This window comes from Camellia sinensis, chromosome 11 (genome assembly GCF_055761805.1).
Source record: "Camellia sinensis isolate YWXY chromosome 11, ASM5576180v1, whole genome shotgun sequence".
Lineage (NCBI taxonomy): Eukaryota > Viridiplantae > Streptophyta > Magnoliopsida > Ericales > Theaceae > Camellia > Camellia sinensis.
Genome location: NC_138971.1, coordinates 164757177 through 164762500, shown reverse-complemented (window position 1 = coordinate 164762500; position 5324 = coordinate 164757177). Strand labels below are relative to the sequence as shown.

At 39.1% G+C, this 5324-nt stretch overlaps 2 pseudogenes; one reads left to right on the top strand and one right to left on the bottom strand.

The window, feature by feature from the left end:
* Positions 1-1227, bottom strand: part of LOC145802842 (flavonoid 3'-monooxygenase CYP75B137 pseudogene) — a 1739-nt pseudogene extending 512 nt beyond the window's left edge.
* A 617-nt stretch (positions 1228-1844) lies between these two features.
* LOC145802841 (flavonoid 3'-monooxygenase CYP75B137 pseudogene) lies at positions 1845-3642 on the top strand (annotated as a pseudogene).
* Positions 3643-5324: the final 1682 nt, after the last annotated feature.

Below are 5324 nucleotides of genomic sequence, written 5' to 3'. Positions count from 1 at the left end.
GTGAGACTCTTCTACTATACTGTCTTTGCCTACTACTGTCTCTAACTCTTCTTGTGCTTTTTTCATGATCTCTGACTTGTTCATCATCTCTGCCATGGCAAATTCTATAGCATTGGAGGTTGTTTCGGTTCCACCCAAGAGCATAGCCTATACTCACAGATTGACATTTCGTTATAACGCAAAATATATTAGCTATTATTTTGTGTTACTAAATGAATTTCATGACTTGCCATAAAGAATTTAAATTGGAAGAGACTAAAACATACCATGAACAAGACCTTGAGATGGGTCATGGTGAGAGGTGTTTTGGCATCTCCTTTATTCTTTAGCTGCAACAAAACCTGTAAAAAAATCCTTGTTCTGTCTACCACCCTCCAATCTTGGTCCTTTATCAGTTATTACATCAAATATCCTATTGAACCTCGTAACTATCCCCAACAATTGCTTCTTCAGCCCTTGCAAATCAAACCGGGCCAAACCCGGGAAAAAATTCGACAAATTGGGCTTCCCCAAAAGCTCCATTGCATCCGCCACCACGACCTGGAAATCCGCCCCAATGCTAGCCCTTTCTTGCCCCTGAACCGTCACATCCCACAACATGCTTGTTATTGCATTCAGAGCAGTCAGAAACATCTGCTGACCAACATGAACTAGAGACTCGACCCTACTGTAGAGATATTTAACCGTATTTCAAATCTCTCGTCGGCGGAGGCAGTAGACCGAGTCAAGGGTGGCGCTGTCGAGCACCTCCCGGACGCAGACCTTCCTCAGCATCTGCCACCCAGGCCCATGCGAGCTAAAAACTATATCCGAATCACCTTTCGCCACCGCAGCACTGGCCAACTCCGGGACGTCACGGTTGGCGAAAGTGATGTCATGATCTCAGAACATTTCCTGTGCTGCAGATGGCGAACTGACCACGATTCCCACCTTCGTACCCATCGGGAGCCTCATGATTGGACCGTAAGTCCGACTGAGTCTCTCGAAACACGAGTAGAGCTCGGGGTCAAGGAATGGGATGATTCCAACCACGGGTAGGCCGCGTGGACCGGGTGGCAGCGGTGGCTGATTGTTTTTGCTATTGTTTGTAAAGATCCATACGTACCATGTGATTGCGAGGACGATGAGAGTGAATGGAAAAAGTATATCGTTGGTGTCCCACCACCATGACCAAGCACCATAGAAGAGGGTGCATAGTTTGTTGAAGAAATAGGTGGTGAGAAACATTGTAAATGAGTATTCTTGAAGTTGGGTGCACAAATCTATTTTACTAGATCACTGGTAACAACTCTCACAATTCTTCGTAACATCTTTATTAATATCTTATTATAGCTTATTAAAAGAAGTTTGGCATTGAGTTACAATATGCATAATTGTGTTGGTTAGCACAATTAACAATGTTGTATTTAATAAACATGTGTTAATAAACATGTTGTATTTAATTCTATATTAATATGAATTCAATTGTGTTGGTTAACACATTAATAAACAGTTTTTCTATTTGTACATAAATTTATTAATGTTGTATTTATTAACACATATTTATTAACTCAATAAGCTATTGTAATATGTTTTAATAAGCTATTGTAATATGTTTATTAAAACATATTGTAATAACATGTTAGCACAATTAACATGTTGTATTTAATAGACATGTGTTAATAAATATGTTGTATTTAATTCTATATTAATATGAATTCAATTGTGTTGGTTAACACATTAATAAACAGTTTTTTTATTAGAAGAACTGTTTAATAAACAGTGGTCTAGTAAAATAGATTTGTGCACATTATTATAAGCTCAAAACAATCCAACAATGGCAACTTCAAGAATACTCATTTACAATGTTTCTCACCATCTATTTCTTCAACAAACTATGCACCCTCTTCTATGGTGCTAGGTCATGGTGGTGGGACACCAACAATATACTTTTTCCATTCACTCTCATCATCCTCGCAATGACATGGTACGTATGTATCTTTATAAACAATAGCAAAAAGAATCAGCCACCGCTGCCACCGGGCCCACGCGGCCTACCCGTGGTTGGAATCCTCCCATTCCTTGACCCTGAGCTCCACTCGTGTTTCGAGAGCCTCAGTCAGACTTACGGTCCGATCATGAGGCTCCCGATGGGTACGAAGGTGGGAATCGTAGTCAGTTCGCCATCTGCAGCACGGGAAATGCTCCGAGATCATGACATCACTTTCGCCAACCGTGACGTCCCGGAGTTGGCCAGTGCTGCGGTGGCGAAAGGTGATTCGGATATAGTTTTTAGTCCGCATGGGCCCGAGTGGCAGATGTTGAGGAAGGTCTGCGTCCGGGAGGTGCTCGGTAGCGCCACCCTTGACTCGGTCTACTACCTCCGCCGACGAGAGATTCGAAATACGGTTAAATATCTCTACAGCAAGGTCGGGTCTCCAGTTCATGTAGGTCAGCAGATGTTTCTGACTGCTCTAAATGCAATAACAAGCATGTTGTGGGGTGTGACGGTTCAGGGGCAAGAAAGGGCTAGCATTGGGGCGGATTTCCAAGTCGTGGTCGCGGATTCAATGGAGCTTTTGGGGAAGCCCAATTTGTCGGATTTTTTCCCGGGTTTGGCCCGGTTTGATTTGCAAGGGCTGAAGCAGCAATTATTGGGGATAGTTACGAGGTTCAATAGGATATTTGATGCAATAACTGATAAAGAACCGAGATTGGAGGGTGGTAGACAGAACAAGGATTTTTTACAGGTTTTGTTGCAGCTGAAGAATGAAGGAGATGCCAAAACACCTCTCACCATGACCCATCTCAAGGTCTTGTTCATGGTATGTTTTAGTCTCTTCCAATTTAAATTCTTTATGGCAAGTCATGAAATTCATTCAGCAATACAAAATAATAGCTAATATATTTTGCGTTATAACGAAATGTCAATCTGTGAGTATAGGATATGGTCTTGGGTGGAACCGAAACAACCTCCAATGCTATAGAATTTGCCATGGCAGAGATGATGAACAAGCCAGAGGTCATGAAAAAAGCACAAGAAGAGTTGGAGACAGTAGTAGGCAAAGACAGCATAGTAGAAGAGTCTCACATAAACAAACTCCCGTATTTACAGGCCATACTAAAAGAGGTCCTCCGATTGCACCCTGTCCTCCCTCTCATGGTGCCTCACTGCCCGAGCCAAACTTGCATTATTGGTGGCTACACAATTCCAAAAGGCGCTCGGGTTTTCATCAATGTATGGTCAATTCATAGGGACCCTTCGATTTGGGAAAACCCATTGGAGTTTCGTCCAGAGAGGTTTTTGGATGGAAAATGGGGGTACAGAGGAGCTGATTTTAATTATTTCCCATTTGGGTCTGGGAGAAGAATGTGTGCAGGCATAGCCATGGCTGAGAGGATGTTCTTGTTCTCATTGGCTTCAATTTTGCACTCATTTGATTGGAAATTGCCCGAGGGAGAGAAATTAGACCTTACAGAGAAGTTTGGGATTGTGTTGAAGAAAAGAGTGCCTCTCATGGCAATCCCAACACCAAGACTATCCAATCCTACACTTTATGAGTAAGCAAGAAACGACCATCGATCATCTGTTTCACTCTCTGTCTCATCTCTATCAAATATTACCTGTGTGACTAAAAACAAAGATTAGAAGAATATGGGACTGACAATAGTACAGGGAGTGAAATAAATGAACTCAACTTACTAGCAAAGTAAAAATGATATATTGTAATATTGGTTGCACTTTAAAAATCTAATGCAATTCTTTTTGGGATATTTACCAATAAATCTTATCTTACAAACAAGTATTCTACTTAATCTCAAATTTTTTTTATTGATTTGTTACCATGGAGATATATGTTCCTCAAATCCAAGCTTGCACTTGATCAATAATAATAATAATAAACTGTATCTTAAGAAATGTATAATTTTCCTGCAGTCACCAATGTGACTACGCTTAAAGTGACATGTTACTTGCAACAAAACTATCAAAGACATGCCATGATCTTAAAAATTCTGCATACAGTTATTTGATTTCAAAAAATGATGACAAAAAATATAAGGATTTCATATGAATGGATACCTCATCAGCCAAATTAAAGCATTTTTTTAATTTGTCATCAAATTATTTTTCATTCTCATTTAGTTGCCTAGTCAGTAAGATACCTAAAAGTATGAAGCAAAATGATCACAACTTACAAAGCTGAAAAAAAGAGCTTGTACTATTGAAAATTAAAAAAAAAAAAAAAGTTACAAGAAATTGGGGTATAAGTCAATGTGTCCATACAAAAAGGATTGTAATATTGCGTACCAAAAAAAGAAATATAACCTTGGGAGGGGGGGTTCAACTTGTTTATGAAAAAGGAATATGATCCTACATTCAGAAGATATTTCAATTCCACAAAGAGCAAAAAGTTGAAAAAATATTTAAATTTAAAATAAACAGGGAAATTTGGTCGGAGGACTGGGATACGTGGTCAGGAAAATGGTGCCATTATGCTGAGTTTGACATTGACATCATCACATTGCCTATTGACTTAAAATCTTGATCACAGCACACCCATCTAATCTCCACACCCTCCCGTGGAAATGACTGCATTACACCACTCACTTCTTTTAACAGTCTTAACAACTTCACTCTTCCATTTCCTCTACTAAATCAAATTAATGAACGTTATGAATTGACCTGAATCCCATCTTTGTAACAATTCTTTGAAGTTTTTATTCTAGGTCTTTTTAGACAACAATCATTCCCAAAGTTGTCTCTTCCCCCCCTCTTTTTATCAGCATGCTCGTTTACTCTCCTTTGTCTATTGAGTTGATCTTTTTCCTACCTCACTGAACTTGTCCACCAAGTTATTTAAAACATGTAAGTGAAGTTTTTCATGTAATCCTATATGCAGTCCTCTAGATTTCACGACTTCCTAGCATATTGCTAAAATTTTTTGGTTGCTTCTTTCCATATTGAAAAGAGGTTATTTACCTCAAATCTAATTCTGCAGTCTTTCTTGTTTGGCAATACCAACAAGCAGCCTGTTTTTTTGTGCATCTGATAAGTTATACCAGTATTACTTATAAGGAAGTTTCATAAAGAATGAGACACTTGTAATCTTATAAACATAATGTCCACAATCAAGATAAAGGAAACATGCACAGAACTTGACAGAAGATACCTGAAAGGCTGCTGAGACGTTCTTTAAGTCTTGAATCTTTTAAGCCAGTTCCAGAAACAAAAGCTACATCTGTTCTGAAAGAAATCATACCTAAGATCTGCATAAAAAATAAAAAAGCATATGGGGTAGAAGAGAAATGGAAACCTGAGAATGGCAATCATAGTCTATGGACAC